The sequence below is a fragment of the Sorghum bicolor genome, chromosome 1, assembly GCF_000003195.3.
Source record: "Sorghum bicolor cultivar BTx623 chromosome 1, Sorghum_bicolor_NCBIv3, whole genome shotgun sequence".
Lineage (NCBI taxonomy): Eukaryota > Viridiplantae > Streptophyta > Magnoliopsida > Poales > Poaceae > Sorghum > Sorghum bicolor.
The window spans coordinates 26,701,006-26,722,919 of record NC_012870.2 but is presented as its reverse complement, the minus strand read 5'-3'; the positions used below and the strand labels follow the sequence as shown (position 1 = coordinate 26,722,919).

The 21,914-nt window shown below is 45.2% G+C and overlaps 1 long non-coding RNA gene across 1 annotated transcript; it reads left to right on the top strand.

Moving 5' to 3' along the window:
* LOC110432026 lies at nt 700–1,529 on the top strand. The gene is made up of 3 exons (XR_002449483.1): nt 700–847; nt 930–969; nt 1,089–1,529. It is a non-coding gene; the product is annotated as an uncharacterized LOC110432026 (long non-coding RNA).

The window sequence follows — 21,914 nt, the reverse complement described above, 5'->3', positions numbered from 1 at the left end:
AAGCTGGAGCACACCCTCGGTTCGTAAGTACCCCCGGCCTCCAATCCCCTCCCTGTTCCAAGTCGCTGCTCCAATCCCCTCCCCGACCTGGAGAAGCTGCCGTCGCAGCCGGCGGCGAGCTTCCACATGAAGCGTGTCACGATGTGGTGCACGGCCACCAGCGTCTCCACCTTGGCGAACTCGTTCCCGGGGCAGATGCGCGCGCCGCCGCCGAACGGGAAGATGGCCTGAGTCGAACCGGCCGGGGTCCGGGAAGATGGCCAGGCTCCACTGCATGGAAGGATTAGCGATTCCCTGTTTTGCTCTCTAGATGCTTTGATTCAGTTTAGAATTTATTTATATTTGGGCTTTGAGGCTGCATACTTTATAGTTTGCATATCCAGTTAGAGCAACTCCCTTTCTATGTATCTTCAACTATCATTTTAGTCTTCTATGTATTCAGAGATATTTGCATTGATATTCAGAACTATTTGCATTGGTATTCAGTAATATTTGTATTGGTATTCAGAAATATTTGCATTGGTATTCAGAAATATTTGCATTGGTATTCAAAAATATTTGCATTGGTATTCAGAAATATATGCATTGGTATTTAGAAATATTTGCAATGGTATTCAGAAAGGAGGTCACATTATATGCCATGTTGCGACCAGAAATTGTGGGTAAGGCGGTTGTTATTTCAACAAATCCAACCAATGTACTAGGAGGCCAAGCTCTAGGAAGGCTATTTTGTGAAGTTGTTGTGAAGGTTGTGATCAAAAGGGATACAATGCTACCTCGCCCTTATGGTGACATTGAGACTTTGGCTGATGCTAAGTCAATGCCAGTTCAGTGGCCATACAACAGGGTAATAGACTAGACAAGACTTTGTTTCTTTTATTCATATGTGGTAAGTTAATAAAGTGTCTAATTACTGATATTTCTTACAGTTGAAGGTTAGCATGACATCACATTCATCCCAGTCTACAGGTATGTTTTTTTCCTCAACATGACTTTCACCAAACTGCTATTTGTGAGACTAATATAAGTTTAATCTAGAGATATTTTTTAAAAAAACTGCTCATACTTGTGGTATGTTGGTCTTGTAGGAGGGGATGTCCAGAAAACGCACTGAAGCAGATGGAGATGTGACCTGATCATTTTGTGGTGACCTGATCATTTTGTGAGGTGGCAAAACATCGATGATCCATGTTGGTGTGTATGGGATGCCATACCATTTTGTAAAGTACTGCTTGCTCATGGATGTTGGTTCCTTTGTTGAATGATGTTAGATTATGAAAAGAACTCCAAGGACATGCCTGTTAGTTGTGTTCTCACATGAGCATGTTAGTTGTAGTATGCAATGCAGACTTGTTAGTTGTGCTGTAACATGGGCATGTTAGTTGTGGTGTGTGCAAGGCAAACTTATGTCATTGTTGCGAACATCATTGTACCCATGGCTGTTAAATGTGCCATTTGTTTGGCATGAATGAAATACTCCTATGTTATGACTTATTCTATGTCTGACATTGAATGTGAGCTTCTATATATGTTTAAAATGTCAAACAAAGATGCATTTGATAAAGCAGGATTGAAAATATGTATTTGGCTCATGTGATCATGGCGTTTGATTATTAGTTGGTATAGTTCCTATTAGCCTTGGTACTTTGGACGGTACAACATATATATGCCATCAGCACTTTGGTCGGTATTTGTTCATCGAATAATCAAACCATCGGTCGCTAAAAACATGTCGGTCGCTATAGCCTATACCGACACCATATTCAGCGTCAGCTGTTAAGTGTCGCCATAGATCTGTAGCGACCGATGGGACGTCTCTATATTGATATATAACGACCCATCGTGCAACGTTACTCTGGGGCTGTGGTGTAGTGGGAATAGCCTCAACCCACTTAGTGAAATAATCAGTGGCAACTAAGATGAACTTGTGCCCTTTGCTTGATGGCGGGTAAATCTGGCCAATCAAATCGATAGCCCATCCCCAGAACGGCCAAGGCTTAATAATAGGATTCATAGCCGATGCGGGTGCTCTTTGAATATTGCCAAACTTTTGACATCGTTGACATCATTTGAAATATTTAAAGCAATCTTCGAGTATGGTAGGCCAATAATACCCGTTTCTCCTAATCATCCATTTCATCTTAAAAGCTGACTGATGTGGTCCACATACTCCTTCATGGATTTCTCCCATCAAACTTTTAGCTTCATCATCACCTAAGCATTTGAGAAGAACTCCATCTATTATTTGATAATAAAGCTCACCCCCAAGGAGTACGTACTTAGTAGCTTGAAACCTGACACGCCTCTCAACCTTTTTGGATGGATCCTTTAAATAATCAACGATCTCCTTTCTCCAATCATCGGCACCGATTGCCGATAACGTGTTTAATATGGGTTGATATCCCGAGGCATGCTGAGCCAACCGATTAGCCTCCTCATTATGTAACCGAGGAATATGCTCTAATCAGAAATCTTTGAATTTCTTTAATAGTTGCATACTTTTTTCATAATAAGTTATCAGGACTTCGCTTCGGCATTCATAACTTCCAGCCAACTGATTTATAACCAGCATAGAATCCCCGAAGATTTCAACAGCATCAGCATGAAGCTCTTTCAACAATTCCAACCCCTTTGATCAAAGCTTGATACTCAGCTTGATTTTTCGTTGACGTAGCAACAATTGGCAAGGAGAACTCATACTTCCTTCCCTGGGGGGAAATTAGTACTCTACTGATTCCTGCCCCCCGGTCACACGTGGATCCATCAAAGAAGAGCGTCCAAGGTACAATTTCCAAAGTCTCCACTACACCGCAATGTTGAGTCACAAAATTGGCCATAATCTGCCCTTTAACCGCCTTAGCCGATTCGTAACGTAGATCGAATTCCGACAGTGCCAAAATCCACTTACCGATTCTACCACTCATAATCGGCATAGATAGCATATATCGGACCACATCATCTTTGCATATAACAGTGCATTCGGCCGATAGCAAATAGTGCCTCAACTTGATGCAAGAAAAATATAAACATAAACACAATTTTTCAATAGCCGAATACCTGGTCTCAGCATCAATCAATCTTCTACTTAAATAGTAAATCACACGTTCCTTTCCTTCAAATTCTTGAATTAAAGCTGAACCGATGACCATCCCATCGGTAGACAAATATAATCTGAAGGGCTTTCCTTGCTGAGGTGGAATTAAAACTGGAGGATTTGTCAAATAATTTTTTATTTCATCTAAGGCCAACTATTGCTCTTCTCCCCATATAAACTCTTGATCGGTTTTCAATTTGAGTAAAGGACTAAAAGCACGAATCTTACCAGACAAATTAGATATAAACCGTCTGATAAAATTTACCTTGTCGATCAAAGACTGAAGTTCAGTTTTGTTGGTAGGAGCAACTATCTTATTGATGGCATCAATAGATCTCCTACTAATTTCGATTCCTCTCTGATGCACCATGAAACCAAGAAACTGCCCTGCCGACACACCAAATGCACACTTGTTAGGATTCATCTTCAAGCCATGTTTCCTTGTGCACTCCAACACCCTTTTCAGATCGGCAATGTGCCCTGTGAAATCCCTAGACTTAACCACCACATCATCAATATAAATTTCTACCAGCTTGCCGATGAACTCATGAAAGATAAAATTCATAGCCCTTTGATAGGTAGCACCAGCATTTTTCAAGCCAAAGGTCATGACTATCCATTCAAACAGCCCAACATGACCAGGACATCTAAATGTTGTCTTTGGAATATCTTCTTCAGCCATGAATATCTGGTTATATCCCGCATTGCCATCCATGAAGCTAATAATCCGATGTCCGGCTGCAGCATCAACTAACAAATCGGCAACTGGCATTGGGTAGCCATCCATCAGTGTAGCTTTGTTAACATTTCTGAAATCAATGTAGACTCGAAGCTTCCCATTTTTCTTGTAAACAGGAACAACATTGGAAATCCACTCGGCATACCAACACTGCCGAATAAATTTAGCTTCAATAAGTTTAGTGATTTCGGCCTTAATATCAGGAAGAATATTAGGATTACATCGGCGAGCTGGCTCTTGATGTGGCCGAAATCCAGATTTGATAGGTAACCGATGTTCAACAATAGACCGGTCCAAACCAGGCATCTCAGTATAATCCCAAGCAAAGCAATCTTTATATTCCTTTAACAGATCGGTTAATTGTTGCTTACACTCAGAATCTAACTTAGCACTAATAAAAGTAGGCCTTGGCTTATCACCATTACCTATATCTACTTCTACTAAATCGTCGGCCGATGTAAACCTCTGGCCCAATTTTCCATCATCGGCGAACCTATCCATTAAAACTCTTCATCATAACCGACTGCTTGGATCGGTGGAATCTCATAATCGGCAACCTTGAGAAAATCCTTTTCCCAAATCTCCCCTGAAATACATCTGGTCTTCTCATAAGTGTCCGCCTCTGCCGATGCTATAACATATGAAGAATCCCCTGGGACAATCTCAATATTGTCACCTACCCACTGAACCAAGCATTGGTGCATTGTTGATGGGATGCAACAATTGGCATGGATCCAATCTCTCCCTAGTAGCAGATTATAAGCACCCTTTCCACTGATTACGAAGAAAGTGGCGGCAAGGTTTTGCTGCCGATGGTCAACTCGACACATACTGCCCCCTTAATCGGAGACACATTCCCCTCAAAGTCTTTTAGCATCATATCGGTCTTGGTTAAATCTTGATCTCCTTTCCCAAGCTTCCGATAGACTACATATGGCATAATATTGATAGCAGCCCCACCATCAACTAATATCTTGGTCATCGGCTATCCATCAACCCTTCCTTTGACGAACAGAGCTTTAAGATGCTGTCTTTCATTGTTGGCAGGCTTTTCAATGATAGCCGTCATCAGATCCAAAGCCAACTGAGCTATCTGGTCGGAGAAATCCAGCCCCTCATCATCACTGAATGGTGCAAGGAACTCCATCGGCAACATGAATACCATGTTAACATCTACCGATGGCCCTTTTCCTTTAGGATCCGGCTGCTGCTGATTTCCAGATTTGCCAGAATTTCCTCCTTTGCTCAAATCTTCTCGTCTTTCGTGCTGCAGCCTTCTTTTCTGTGTTCTAGTCAACCCCTCTAGACACCATGGAGGAAGTTGCGGCTGCCTTACTGATTGGCGACGAACTTCCCTTGACTCCACTCGGTAAGTATTAGCATCTCTGCAAAGTATGAATTCATCGGGAACTCGTGCATCTGCCATCTCCTCGAGTTCCTCTTGGTTCCTGGGAAAGTACCCAACACGGTCACCTAGTCTATCATGCACACTGAGCCTGCCCCCCAGCCGATCATGAACCGAAGCTCTCCCCCTAATCGGCCCATTAAATCACCGATTATCGTCTTGATACTGTCGATTAAGTCTATCATACCGATCATAACCATTGCACTCAGGACAGTCTCTAACAATGGGCAATTTGATGTTCTGTTCCCAACAGTGGATAAAGAACGGGCAATTCCAATGATCTTTATGCTGATTCCACTCCTGTCGGCGTCTTTCTTCTTCCCGACGATGATCCTCCTGTTGGCGCCGATACCGATCTTCACGTTGCTGCCAGGTCTCCCGATGCCTTCTATGAGTTATCACAATGCCAGATCGGGGAGGCCTTCCTGAGCTAGTTCCTTCCTGAACCAGACCCTTGCCTTTAGCATCATCAGTAGTAATCTGATGTTGAGGATCCACCGATGCACTTCTTTCAGCTGCTTCTGACGTCAAGACCTTGGTTTTTCCCTTAGCATCCAACATATTTGTTGGAAAAGGATGTTGATCGATCTTCATCGGCTTCTGAGCTCTAGAATTATCAAACTTGATTCTTCCAGATTCTATAGCTGATTGCAGCTGTTGCCTGAAAACCTTGCATTCATTTGTGCCGTGAGACGTTGCATTGTGCCACTTGCAATATTTCATCTTCTTTAATTCCTCAGCCGATGGAATCACATGATTGGGCGACAACTTGATTTGCCCTTCCTGAAGTAAAAAGTCAAATATCCTATCGGCTTTGGTAATATCAAATGCAAATTTCTCTGGCTCTTTATGCCCAAAAGGGCAAGACATCGGCTTCTTGTTCTTCACCCACTCTGCCAAGCCGATGACTGGTTCTTCATCAGAATCTGAACTTGCCACTTCATCGACAAACGACACCTTTTTATTCCATGCTCTCTTGGGCTCAAAAGGTTTGATATCTTGGTTAGAAATCCTCTACACCAAGTGACTAAGACTCTCGAACTCTTGAGAAGCATACTTGTCTCTGATATGCGGCAATAATCCTTGGAAAGCCGAATCGGCTAGCTGCCGATCATCCAAAATCAGACTGACAAAGCTTTCAACCGATTCATCATTGCGCTGCTTCAGCCTGACTAAATCGGTAATCTTCTTCTCATGAACTCCAGAAAAGAAGTATTTGTGGAATTGTTTTTCTAGATCGGCCCAAGTGACCACTGAGTTGGGAGGTAACGAAATAAACCAAGTAAAAGCCGATCCAGACAAAGACGATGAGAACAAGCGAATCCTTAACTCATCTCTGTTAGCAGCTTCTCCACATTGGATGATGAATCTATTGACATGCTCCATAGTTGATGTATCATCCTGTCTAGAAAACTTAGTGAAATCTGGTACCTTGTACCGATTTGGAAGTGGGATTAAGTCATATGCAGGAGGATACGGTGTCCGATAAGAGTAAGTGTTGACTTTGGGTTTTATCCCAAATTGGTCTCTCATTACTTCAGCTATCTTATCGGCCCAATATGCATCGGCATCTTGCCGATGAGGTGGTTGTGGATCTGGCACATGCTGATATGCTTCCACGTGTCTCTGTGGTGCACGATCTCCATGGAACATTGGATTAACTATCTGACCACCAATTTGCTGACCAAGATTCATCGGTTGGTTGACCAACCCTTGATTCTGAAACCCGGGTTGGACTGGTCCTTGTTGAAACCCCACAGCCTGATGATTCTGTTGAGGGATCTATGGAAAGACAAACTGCCCCGTCCATCCACTGTTAGCATTCATCGGTATAGGACTTGCCGATGACTGGTAATTGGGCATCATCAATGAATTGACATACCCTGGCTGTGTCATAAACCTCTGCTGCGTCAGCATTGGATCTGCCAATGCATTAGGCATCTAGAATGTTGGGGCTTGAGAATTCCCAGTGTAAGGTCTTGCAGTGGTAGTTGTAGAATACTGGGGATTCTGATTCATCGGCAGATTTGGAGGTGTCGATGCCATAGGAGCCTTGCCTGTCACGTCAGCCAATTGAGATGTCCTAGGACTTTTTTGCCATCAATTCTGTGGCATACCATAACCCCACCAGTTGGGAGGAACAACCCCTGACATCACTGATGCCAGTAGATCTGTGGCAAGTTTAATTTGCCCGTCTGACGTAGATGGATCAGTGGTCATCGGTGTAGATTGCGCATTAGTCACCCCTAATGTACTTGGAGAAGAAGTAGCTTCTGCGCCCGCAACAGCCGTACTAGCTGATGGAGCTGTAACCACCGGTGACCCTGGCTGATGATGGGCAGGACCCACATAAGACGGTGGTACATGTCCTTCCTTGAAGGTTCTAGCCACAGCATTGAAAACCGTGTTGGACAGTACGCCAGCTTGATTGATCAGATCACGGTTGACAACACCATCAACAATCTCTTGCAATTTACCAGGATTGGCTTCAAAAGTTATGTGCCGAGGCATCGGCAATGCTTCTTTTGGATCACTTCGCCACTCCTGTTGATACTGAAGGACTTCAAGCATAGCTGCTTGTAGTCCTCCATGGCTTTCGCCATAGCTTGCTTCTGCTCATCTCTGAGATTGGCTTCCGTCATGGGGATGACGTTCTCCAAATCGAAATCGGTGTTCGACATGTTGATCTTGATCTTGAATCTGTCCCACTGGGTGTGCCAAAATATGTGTTGATGCAAAAGCTGATCTGCAAACACAAAGGGCTAATACCCGATTCAAACGTTAAGGCGTGCCAGCTGATTTGACCTTACAATCTACAAAGGTAGTAACTCAAACACTTTGGTCCCGACAACAGCGTTGCGCCCGGATGTCACAGCCAAGAGATGCTCACGCGGAACTTGAGAACGCGCCGAGTTTGACTCGACGAATTCCTAAGAACTCGTAATAAAAGGGAAATATGATGAAGTCGTCGAAAAAGTAGATGCTAGAATATGAGTAAAAACTTGTGTTTGATTGATTGATAGATGTCTCATTACATTGCCCTAGGGTCTATATTTATACCCTGTCCGAAGAGCTACAACCAGACACGACTAGAACTAGAATTCCAAACTAAATGGAATTCGTATACAAAACGAACTCTAATAACTAAAGAAAAACATTAAATCATCCTTCGTAACCGATCGGGACACTGCCACGAATCAATCGGCAACCTCCGCGCTTTTCTTCAGAGTCATCGGCAGACAACCTGTTACAGCCATCGGCAAACACCGGCACGGATCATCGGCACGAATACGTCACCACTTCTGGACTTAGTCATATTCGGTTATTTCCTCATCGATAACCACCTTCATCGGCAACTCCCCTGTAGACTAGTCACCATAGCTCCATCTGCCGATCCACATTCCATTAACTCCAGGTGCGTATCAAAAGACACGTGTCCAAAGAACGGTGTCAACACTTACATAGCCCGGTGAAATAAACGTGAGTCCTTCGATCAAAACGACTTTGAGCTACGATGGAGATACTTCCTAGAAGGCGGTGGAGGAAGCATCCAAAAGCCAGAGGTGAGGTCACTCTGTGTTAGGCCGGTCAGCATGGGCTTAGGGCCGGCTGGCCCATTTTTGGGGCCTTTCATACCTATCTTCGGTGGTTTGCCTTCTAGCGTCTTCTAGAGCATTTCCACATATGTGCCACATTTTAATTCTAAATTTCCCTTTGAAAAATAGGTCTCCCTTGGTGGTTTTCTAGATAAATCCTGCAAAGATCATAGGTTCACCAAAACTCGTGGAATTTATTAGTTTAAACTCTAAACCTTTGTTGGTGATCTCAATTGTGGCCCTATACATGTTTATTTAGCTATAAAATGTTGATGCTAACCACCATCAACAAGCTCCCTCAAGCTTAACCTTTGCTAGTCCCTTAGCAAAACTAAACTTAGCAATAGATCTGGAGTTACTACAATGATTTCACGCCTCAAAAGTACACATGGGTTCAATCACGAATTCTCCTCTAGATTAGAATAAACTATTCTGACTTTCAAACTTATCCATATTACCTTCAACCATAGGGCTTGTAGCCATCTCTTAGGTCTTGAGCAAGCCATCTCTTAGGTCTTGAGCAATTGAAAGACAGAACGATCAAGTCAAACACTATATCTCCAATGTATGCCACTCTCTAGTCTCTCAATATGTGGTATTTATGGATCCTCACCAACACAATGATGATGTTATGCCCTCTTTCTCATCCTACAACTAAGGCTTATGTGGAGTTCATGGTAGAGAGAAAGCTAGAGCATACTTGCAATGCAACAATGGACCTAAAGAGAGTTGAGTCATACAATCAAATCAAGATGTGCGTGTGTGTGGTATATGGTGGATATATATATAGGATAATTCCTTTTTACTCTCAGTAGCAGTTACTCCCATGTGTATATCTCTAGATTTAGGGCGTATTATGGCCCAATGAAGTGTATGTAGACAAAGTATATGATCATACTAAACCATTTAAGGTAGTATGCATGTTAAGTATGCATGCATACATAGAGTATGTGGTTATACTTATTATATATACTAAAATAGTGAAATTTTAGTAATATATTAAAAAATATGAATTCCTTTTAAAATTTTTTGCATGGTAAGATCTAGAGTATCTTAATATAAGTATATGAACATACTCAAACCGATAAACAAGTATGAATGCATACGTAATGTGGTTTATTGAAGATAGGAGTAATTACTTCCGGGAGTACGGAAAGTGCATCCTATATATATAACCTAATTCTACTTTGCTCTTTGAAAACCTATCTCTCTTTTAAAACTTAGAAACAGTTGCTAGAGAATAGGGGCTATCTTATTCATCTCTCTATATTTTTTCTTTTCAGACGGGCATCTAAGTACCCATTGTTTTAGATTTCTTGGACATTTTTTCACTTTTTTCAATTCTCCTTTTTTCATGAATATCTTTTTCATAGCCCCATGTCTCTTTTCGGCAACAAAACTTTGAGAGATAGTAACAAAAACTTAGAGCATTTATTTGGTGGATAAAAATCTATCAAGCATATTTTTGTGTTCACAAAATTTTTTACTCCTATATTAGGAGAAAACACAAAAAGAGTCTTGGTAGGAATAATTGCTCTAAGTTCTTTAAGTCTTTCTCAATATTTTTTGGTTACAGAAAGGAGGTATGTGGCTATGTAAAATAAAGTATTGAAAAAATGCACAAGTGTCCAAGAAGAAGAAGAGAAAAGAATAAAAGATAGCCCATACCATCCTTTGCAAAGACTATCACTATTTCAGAGGAAGATATCTATCAAAAGAGCTAAGTAGAATTAGGATTAGCCACTATAAAATCCACACACATGCACTTCTTGATCTAAGAGTATGCTATTCCCCTCCATAGATCTAAGTTTTTGACTTAGCAACATATGCAAGATAAGTATGCTATTTCCTTGAATTACCTTCAACTCCATATAAGCCTTTATAGAGTAGGATACATATGAGGCATAGATCATACATGCCTTGGTGAGTTCCACAAATACCACTTACAATGAGTGATTCGAGTGTGCTACATGATGGAGAATAAGCTAAGTTTTTCTTTGCAAAAATATTATTATAAACTCCAAGTGACAGGACTAAAGAAAAAGGGAACTCTATTTTGTATTGTTCCATCCTCAACTTCTCAAAGTTTTGTGGTAGACACTTTGAATTCCGCTGTACAGGTATGACTTGGAATAAATTGGTGATGTCTTAGTTTGAGGTTGTGATTCCAATAATCTATTCGTTTTCCTCGAGGACAAGCAAAAGACAAGTGTGGGGGAGTTTGTTGATGGTAGATAACTCCTAATTTTAACCGTCAACTAAACATGAAAATGGATCTATTTGCAAGCACTTAGTAGATATACGGTGATCACTAACAGAATTCTATGAGTTTTGGTGAATATCTATTTCTACGGGGTGTTAGTAGAAAACAACCAAATATGGTCCACATGTCAGATTTACATAGAGAGAATATGTGAACATCAACTCAGAACTCAGAAACAATCTAGAAGACTCGAGGAGCCACCACCTGCAAGCTAGGGCCCACCTAATAGAGGCTAGGGGCAGGCGCCCCTAACAGGTGGGGTGTCCACCCGAGGGTAAGAACCAATCAGGTTCCACCTCACGAATCCTGCCTCCACCACCTTTGAGGAGTAATCTTAGCCATCTATCAAGGTTGGTTTGATCCAAGGGATGTGGTGCTTCCTAGGGGGCTGTAAATACAAGCATGACCCCCCTAGGGAAGAGCTAATTCTGAAAACCTAATTCATATTTTCCAGAGAGAATTAGTTAGAGTCGGGTCTCTCGAATGGATCTGTCTCTATAGGGTTATAGCAACAAGAGAGATTGAGAGAGTATAGGATGGGGATAGAAGTGGAGGAAGCCCGGCCTGTCGGTGTCTTCTTCCTTGTATCTTTGGGATCAAGTCTCCTAACCTAAGGCTTGGTTCTAGAATTATTCGGCAATTCAACTTCTAATACTAGTAAGTTATTGTTCTTATTGTTCTTTGGTTTATGGGTTTACGTTATTTGCTTCACGTAGGGAATAGAGTAATCATTCGTAGCGTAAGTGTGGTGCTTGGGCTAGGAATACTCGTAGATACTCCCTATCTGGCTGGATTTGTGGTAGCATTAGAGGAAAGTGACAATCTCCTCATGTCTCTATAATCCATGTCCTGTCAGAAGGTAAGGTAGGATTTATGGTGCCAGGGTTAAGCACTCTCTGAGGTGTCTCTTTTCTCTAGGTACTCTCCTTAGAACAATAACCACACAACTTACCATAGGTTAGAGGAACACTAACGAAGGAGTTCTCTCTATATCACTCATATCTCACTATCTTATCTTGCAGCCCATAGGTAGTAGTTAAGACCAGGTTAGTCTTTTGCACACTTTCTCCTAGTGGTCAAAATATAAATATGATACTCTGACTTATCTCCCGGGTGAAGTGCTCACCGATATCCATGCGCTTGAGGATTATTTCTCTTTGATTCTTTCATGTGAGTAAATAATATCAACAAGAAGAGAGGTCATCCATTTGAGGGATGTCTCTACAATTCATAATGATGGTTCTCTCCCATACAGGGGTCAGGCTTGTATTTATAGCCCTCTAGGAAGCACCATAGCCTCAGATCAAACCAACCTTGATAGATGGCCAAGATTACCCCTCAAAGGCAGTGGAGGTAGGATCTGCGAGGTTGCTCGTGATTGGCTGAGACCCCTGGGTGGCCGCCCCTACCCCTTGGGCGGCCGCTTGGCTCCCGAGCCAGTTCGTGCTCCCGATTGGTCCAAAGCCTCCTCGAGTCTTCTAGATTATTTCGGAGTTGAAGTTCATGGTATTCTCTCTATGTAAATCTGACATGTGGACCATCTTTGGTTATTTTCAGCTGACACCCTGTAGAAACAGACATTCGCCAAAACTCATAGAATTTTGTTAGTGATAACCCTATATCTACTAGGTGTTTGCATATAGGTCCATTATCATGTCTAGTTGATGGTTAAAATTAGGAGTTATCTACCATCAACACCAAGCAGCTAGACACCTAAAAGGTCTTATGTCTGGAGGTGTGGGTGAATAGCCTATTTAAAAATTCTACATAGAACTAGAGCAAAGGGTTAGTATAACAAATAGCTTAAAGCAATTTTGCTCTAGCTCTACAAGAGATGCAAGCCACCTATCTAAGCAAGTTTGGTCGCTATAATCTCTATGTTCAAATAATGACTAAGTCAATACTTACACTAGAGAGCTACCTAAAGTTTTTGTACAATATAGTAAGCTACACTAGTTTGCGGAAATGTAAAAGGGTGAGATGTAAACTTTATATCACCGTGTAGAGGATGAACCAATCACAATGATATGAAATCCAATCACTAGGAGAAATCCAATGAGACAATCACAATGGATACATAAGATTCTTATTCCGAGGTTCATGTGCTTGCTGGTAAATTAGTCCCCATTGTGTCAACCAATACTTGGTGGTTTGGCGGCAAAGAGGTGTTGAACAAACCTTGTCCACACAATTGGATATTGCTAGAACCTACCCTCAAGTGAGGTAGCTCAATAATATGAGAAATTTACTAGAGTTACCTTTCGGCAACCGGTAAGCTTTGTATAATATTGTTCTAACTAGGCAGTAACCTAATAGGAGAAGAAACAGAGTAATCTCCTACCAGCATTTCTGGGAGGCGCCTATCAATCCTATCAACGGGAAGTGGACTACAGAGGAATCAACGCAGCTATCACCTACACGGACTACCACTATCCGGCTAATTAGGGGACATTCACAAGTAAACCTAGCCTAGGCACCACACCTACACTACGAAATACAACTTTAACCTACAGGGTCCTATAGATCAAAGTACTCAATACGAGTTGCAAACTTAACAACGAATAAGAACAAATGCTTACTTGAATCATAATGTTGAATACAAAAGTACCTTATAATGCAGCTCCGGGCGAGGGAGTGTGGGGGTATAAACCCCTATACCCTTACGGCTAGACTTGGGCCAGGAGGCTTGGCCCATTACGAGACAAGCTCAAGGTTTGATCCGACAGCTTGGAGTTTCGCGCAAGGAAACAAGACGTGAAGATCAAGCAGGATTCTAGTCGGTTAGAATAGGAATTGATATTGAACTATCTATGGCAATTGTAACCGACTAGGATTAGTTTCCAGATCTGTAACCTTTGCCCTCCGAACTATATAAGGAGGGGTAAGGGACCCCCCTAACACACATTATTCTCTCAATACAATACAATCAGACGCAGGACGTAGGTATTACGCCAACTCGGCGGCCGAACCTGGATAAAAAGCTTGTCCGTGTCTTGCGTCACCATCAAGTTCGTAGTTTGCGCACCGTCTGCCGATAAACTACTACCGTGGGCATACCCCAAGGTAGACTACCGACCAGCTTTCGTCGACAGTGGCGCGCCAGGTAGGGGGTGTGCGTGCAACTTCTCCAGCGAACAAGATGGTCACAATCCCAGCTCCCGCGGCCGTGCCTGAAGGCCTCACGTTCACCGTCGGCCAGATCACGTGGACGACGCGCGGCGGCGGTCTCACGACCACGTTTCCGGAAGAAACTCAGATCCAATCTGGGATCACGTCGGCTCCGACCACCCGGGTGACGGCTCCGAGCGCCCGACCACCGCTCCCGCTTTACAAGGGAAAGAAGATCGACTGCTCGGGCCTTCTCCAGGCACTTGATCGCGCCGATTCCATGCTACTTGAAGCTTCCCAACTAGTAGATGGGATCTTGCGCAAGCCTAATCAAGCCGCCCCGATGGATTTTCTCAAATCCCACCGGCCAACTCGTGTCGCTACACACGAACGGCCAGGAGCGTCTCTGATGATAACCTCAACCCCCTCAGGGCGATCCGTCAAATTCAAGGCTAACCCGGAGGAAGATTATCCCTGCGGCCTGAACAACTCGGCCTCTCTCTACTCACAGCACATCCAATCCCTTTTCAACAAGGAGGGTTGGTTGCCAAAGAAGAACGGACGACCTGCTCGCCATTACGTCAACATGGTGACAATCCAAGAACTACGGGATGGCCAGGCCTCCAGCACAAATTCGAGCACTGGCTCCGTCCCCACCGAAGTTATAAACTCCGAAGACGAGGACTACGACCTGGATTTGCCTTCACATCCTCCAGGTTTCTCCCGTTTCCCGGTATTTCCCCCCCGACGAGGAGACATTGTTTTCAACGTCAGCGCCGACGAGCCGGTCATTGATGGAGAAACGGATGAGCAGAGGTAGCTCCGCGAGCAGCGTAACGCCGATCGCGCCCGACGACGCGCGGATGAGGAACGACAAATTCCGCCACATAACCTCAGCGACGCTTTTGACATGGTCGGGGACCAGCCAGTCTACAAAACACCAAGCGCCAACGTGGCTGTCGCCATGGCTAATTTGGATCGGCTCCCTGATACCCCTGAGTGCCAGGGGGGTCCGAACCAGTGTTCGAGCGCACCTGATCGCCGCAATGGGACAGACAGCCACTCTTCTCAAGAGAGTCCAGGCCGTCTCTTATACGGAAGCCACCTCCGACCAGACTCATCATAGCAGGACCTCACCACAGCCCAGCAGGCATCACCGCAGCCGTTCCTCCGACAACCATCGAAAAGATTCACGACGTGACGATGGCGGTCGGGACGCTGACGGCCACCGCGAGCAGAATCGCAGGCATGGTCAAGAAGTAAACCGGCACAGGGATCTTCGATATAACATCCCTCCTAAAGATTCCCGGGACCGCATCAACAGGGGCGCCACGGAGAGAGGAGTTCACGAAAACCTGCGCCGTATCGAGTACGACGCAACACACGGCCCCCCAGGCCTGAGACAGTTCTCCTCGCACCTCCGCCAGGTCGTGTGGCCCTGCAATTTCAAGCTTGAGAAACTCAAAAAATACGACGGCAAGGAAAATCCAGAGAACTGGATCACTCTCTACGAAATCGCCGTCCGATCAGCAGCGGGAGATGAGCACGTCATGGCCAACTATTTTCCAGTGGTCCTCGACCAGGCTGGTCATCAATGGCTCCTTGGCCTACCCGAGGACTCCTTCGACTCTTGGGAAGAGCTACGCCAGGCTTTCATTGACAACTTCATGCTACATGCGAGCAACCTGGAAACAAGTATGACCTTGAAAGGATCAGGGACAGGAAAAATGAACCTCTGCGCGATTACATCCGACGATTCTCGGATATGCGCCTCAAGATCCCGAAGATTTCCCACGACGAGGCCATCTCTGCCTTCATCAAAGGCCTGCGTTTCCATGAAGCACTGAGGAACAAGCTGTTTCGCAAAAGGCCAACAACGATGGCTGAGCTCCTTGCCACGGCTAAAAATTACGTCGATGCCGACGACGCAGAAAAACTAATCCGGGACGATGCAAGAGGTCCCGACCAGCCTCCCCGGCGAGACGACAGTCGCGGTCGTTTCGACAACAGGAACCACCGCCGCCCCGACAACCGTGATCACAGAGAAGGTTGGGATAGGTGGCGCGACAATCGCGACGATTTCAGAGGAAAGCGCCCCCGCGACCACGACCACGAAGTGAATACGGTCAAGCGTCCCAACGGGCGACGGGACTACCAAGAAGACAACAACAAAACGTTGAAGGGACCGTGCCAACTGCATCCAAAGTCTAATCACACCATGGAAGAGTGTCGCGTCCTCAAAAACATCTATACACGCCGGGCCGCCCAAGACGACTCCGCCAAGAAAAATGGAAAACGGGACGGGAATGACCATGAAGACGAGGACGAGGACCAAGATAGGGACCCCCGACATCAATATGTCAGTCCCACCGACGTGGTCCACTCCATCTTCGGAGGCAAGGTTTCCATCGAATCTAAGCGGGAAAGAAAGCTACTAAAGAGAGCCTGTCTCAACATAGACAGCACCGATGGTCTGATCGCAGACCCAAAATTTCCCCCGTGGTCGCATAGGGAGATCTCCTTCAGCAGGAAGGCTCAATGGGCTGCTATACCAGAGCCAGGTCGTTTCCCTCTAATCCTGGACCCTTGCATCAACAGCATCAGCTTCGAGCGCGTCCTCGTGGACGGAGGAAGCTCCATTGACATCCTCTTCCGCAACAGCCTGCCCGCTCTCAAGATATCTCCAGCACAACTAAAGCCCTATGATGCTCAATTCTGGGGAGTTTTGCCAGGTCAGAGTTCAGTGCCCCTCGGACAGATAACATTGCCTGTCCAATTCGGCACGCATGACCACTTTCGGACAGAGTTCGTCAACTTTGTGGTCGCCGACTTCGATGGGACCTACCACGCCATACTGGGCCGACCATCGTTGACAAAATTCATGGCTGTCCCGCATTACTCATACCTGGTCCTCAAAATGCCTACGGAGAAGGGCGTCCTGACCGTCTGTTGATGCAAAACTGATCTGCAAACACAAAGGGCTAATACCCGATTCAAACGTTAAGGCGTGCCAGCCGATTTGACCTTGCTATCGGCAAAGGTGATAACTCGAATACTTTAGTCCTGACAACAGCGATGCGCCCCGATGTCACGGCTAAGAGGTACTCACGCGGAACTCGAGAACACGCCGAGCTTAAGTCGACGAATTCCTAAGAACTCGTAATAAATAAAAAAAATATGACGAAGTCGTCGAAAAGTAGATGCTGGAATATGAGTAAAACGTATGTTTGATTGATTTCTTGATAGATAGATCTCTTGATTACAAGGTCTTAGGGCTTATATTTATACCCTGCTCAAAGAGCTATGACCAGACACGATTAGAATTCGAATTCCAAATTACACGGAACCCGTATACAAAACGATACAAATAACATAAGGAAATAATAAAACCATCCTTCGTGACAAACCGAAACTCCTCCACATGACAACTGGCAGCTTCCGGACTCCTCCTTCGCGTCATCGGCAATCCCCTTGCCATTGTCATCGGCAGACCCTTTTACTTGGTCATCGACACCATATTACTGTCTGAGGACTTAGTCACATTCAACCTTTCCCTCATCGGCAACCATCCTTACCAGCAACCCGCATCGTACTGCCACCCTGTCCTGCCATCCTGGACACGTGCCCAAAAATGGTGTCAACACATGCCCCCAGTTTCGGAGTATAAAACTATTAATGCTCCGAAATTCTCTGCAGTAATGATGTCTTCCCCGCAATTAATGCTCCTAATCTGGTAACCGACAACCTCAATCTGGGCAACTCTGATCCTAATCTTCCGCAGATCCCTCGAAATCCACAACTTCCCAAACGGGCATCTCTCTTAGTCGTACATCGGCAACAATACCGTTACAAAGATCTGCCGATGCTCTGCCCAGGATATTCGCAAAAACGGTTACTTCCCCTCTATCCGCCCATCGGCAGGACGACCGTTATAGAATATCACCGATGGACCGACCAGGAGATCGCGCACAGTAAAATATCTTTAGATAATGACCGCTTCCTGTCAAATCACTTGCACAATCCCTGGATTATCATGCGAACAGTTACCATATCCACTTGAGTACCCTCGGGTTTCTCGGATGCGGCAAAGAAATAAGTCAGATTTGCCCTTGTCCATCTTGCCCTATAAATAGTTCCTTCTTGGGTACTCCTCCCCCATTACATCATTCTACCATCCAACTTCACTTTTCCAGCGGCGGCGCCATTCTCAATCCTCAAGATCTCCGACAAGCATTCTTCTTCATCAACTCCGGCGTCTTCCAGCGTCCCCTTCACGACAAGATGGCCGTTGGCTTCGTCGTCCCTGAGGTCAGACTTCCATCTCATCTGCTGTACCTTTTTCCTGCATTCCTGTTCATCTACGATTTACCTTACCGAATATTTTCCTTCTCCTTTTTCTTTGTATCTTTATTCCCCAAAACACCAGGAGTTATCCAACAAAATTATCATTCCTACCGATCAACCACATCTTCAATGCCTCGGCCCTCTAGGGGATCCAGATCCAACCGACCTTATCAACGCAGAAACCAACAGGATTCCCTTTAGAGCTGAAAACTTTGCTCTAGATCTATGGAAGGACACCTTTCGCTCTTGGCCTAGCCCTACTGTAGGGTGGAAAGACTGGTTCTTGAGGGTCAGCAACTCTTATGAAGTTCAATGGGGTGAGAGGAAATTAGCTCAATGCATTAGGCTGTCCATTGCCGATATGCACAGGAACGAGTCATTGCTGATAGCCGCATCTTACTTTTGGTCAGACACTCTCAACGCTTTTGTTTTTGGCCACGGCCCTGCTTCTCCTACCCTTGCCGATGTAGCCATGCTTACTGGGTTAGACATATCTTCTGCCGATAGCACCCACTTTTTTGATACCGCCCCCAGTGCCAAAGTGGAGACTCGCGCTATCGGCGGCTGGTCAGGGTACATCTAGAAGTACCGCGGGAGAGGGCCTGTCACCATAAAGGAACAAACCACTTTTCTGAACATGTGGCTAGATAAGTTTGTATTCTGTGGTCGATCGGCAGGACCGACTTCTGTCTATCTATCGGCAGCAGAAAGACTGGCTAGCGGTGGTCAATTTCCTCTCGGCCGTTATTTGCTCGGCGCTGTTTATCACCTTCTTCATCAGGTAGTCCAGAAACTCCTGCTCGGCCAACCTATCGGCAACTTGGGAGGTCCTTGGTGGTTTATTAATATGTGGCTCAATCTGCACCTGCACAAGCGCCTCGATCTCAACTTGTTCTCTCAGCACTTCCCAAGAGATATAGCCGAGAACCATGTGTTGGGTGAAGAGGAATTGGCAACACGTGCCCCCCTGAACTTTGGCGAAGCTGTCATAGTTTTACCCGGTTCAGGGAACACTCCGGATCAGATCGGCCGATTCTTCGAAACGCTGTATGAGGGTCTGGCCAGAGATGAACGACCATGGCTGGCTTATGACGACCCAGATAGCATGCTCCCTCTGACCTTCAATCCGTTCGACGAAGCTCTTGATAGGGATAATGAGGTGATGATGGCAATCGTGACCCCCAGAGCCATACCAGTGAACTTCTTCGGCAGCACGAAAACCTCTCCCCAAACCTATGAATTTTATAATCCATCGGCATTAGCTCGCCAGCTAGCTTTCGGCCAATTGCCGATCGCACTTCCTTATGCCGATGTAATAAAGCCCAGAGAACCCATCGCTAACCTCCTCGAGTGGACTCGAGTAGCCCAGCTACCACCAAATGCCGATACAGATGTAGATCTGTCAGAATGGGTTCCAGCTGCCTTTATCACTCAAGCATACAAGCTATGGTGGGCAGAATGGAAGGAGAATCTATTCTGCAGATCGGCCCTCTCATACCGCGGCATGATCGACCCCGAATACGAAGTCCCTGACGACACTGTAAGTATTTTAAACCGATGTCTCATTTTCCAATACTATTCCCATCGGTAACTTACCCCCGTATTCTTTTTGCAGATTGACAACACCCCCCCATCGGTTAGCAGGAGTGGCAAGCCGATCGACTTATTCCCATCAGGCCCGATCTCCTCAATCGGCCACAATGCTCCCACTCTGGCTTCCATCGTGCACCGGGGTGCGCGTCTCAAGAAAGTCACCACCAGGAAAACTCAGACATCACCAACGGTAACTGCTTCCACTCTGGCGCAAGCTTTCAAGGCAATCTGTTAAAACCCCTTTTTATTTATGCTGACTATCTTTATATCGGTTATCTGTGCCCATAAACTCTTTATCGTTGTTGCAGCAAACTGGTGCATCGGCAAAAGCCAAACGCCAAGGTGCCGATCCCCCCCAGTCTAGCCAGCCAAAGAGGAAAGGCGTCCAAGGTGCTAAGATTGGAACAAAGCGTCAGAAAGTGGCAACTCCTCCTCCTCCTCCGGTGTCTCCAATCTCGGTGGAATCTTCCCCTTCTCCTCCAGAAGTCCAGGCACAGCAAGCACCATCTCCTCAATCAATACAGGAAGCATCACAGATGGAAGAGCCTCAGCAAGAAGAACCTCAAACGGCAGGTACGACAGCTGACGTAGGTGAACAAACAACTGGCCCGGCAGGTCCAGTTATATCATCGGCGGTTTCCTCAATTCAAACAACGGTTGTTCCTCTTCCGGGTAACATATCCCAACAATACTCCTACTGATAAACTTATTTTCATTTATTCTTATAATCCTTCCTGTCTTCTTTCAGGCGATATCGTTCTATCGGCAACATTTGCCGATCAACCTGCAGCTCCATCGGCCTCTCTGAGTCGAAGGCAGGAAATCGCCTTGAAGCAAGTAAGTCATCCACTTTTCCATCGGTATCATCTGCCGAAGTTTTGACCATAAAATTGACCTATTTCATTTTCATTTTCAGGAACAAGATTCTCCCGACAGCTTGTTCTCCTTTGCTATTGATATCTTCGAAGAAGAAGGCGAGGAAGCAAGCTCCTCTCGGGCAGTTGGAATTGTATCGGCAGAAACCAGAGCTAGGCTGGAGGAGCTATCGGCTATACTTCATCAAGACACAACTCAACTGGTCGACGATTCTGACCCAGCCAAGGCCCTGTTCAAGACTCTTAGAGGCCAAATTCCTGCTGATGCCGAAGAAGCACTCTTCCACGCTGCACATCTAGAAAGCCGCCAGCTACAGTACCAGAGAGCTACTCGACGCCTTGCCGACAGAGCTGCTCAAATCCAGCTCTCTGAGGAGATGATGAAAGAAAAACTCTTAGCCGATGAGAAACATAAGAACATCGGCAACTTAAAGTCCTCAGGTGATGCATTGAAGCAGAAAATGTCTGATCTATCGGCAAAAAGAGAAGCTCTGCTGGCTGAACTCAAGCAAGTAGAAGACGCCCTGTCCCAAGCCCAGCAAGAAGATAGTCAACTGCCGGAGACCATCAAGCATCTTGAACAGGAACGAAACGTCCATGGTCGTAAAGCGCTGCAACTGAAGAGGAAGCTAAAGCCGATTGAAGGTTCTGCCGATGACGATATCAAAGAGATAGAGACAGCCAACCAGATTCGGCTGCGCGCCATATCTGCAATCCAAGCGCTGCTGAACATCTGAAGCTTTCATCAGCGACACACCTTTGTTTCTCCGTTTTTAGCTTTTAGTCTAGCCGATAAGACTGTTATCGGCATCTTTTGAAACATTAAGTCTGCCCTTGAACATTTAAATTCAGCCGATAGGAGTGTTATCGGCACTTAACCTTTTATGCATCGATCCA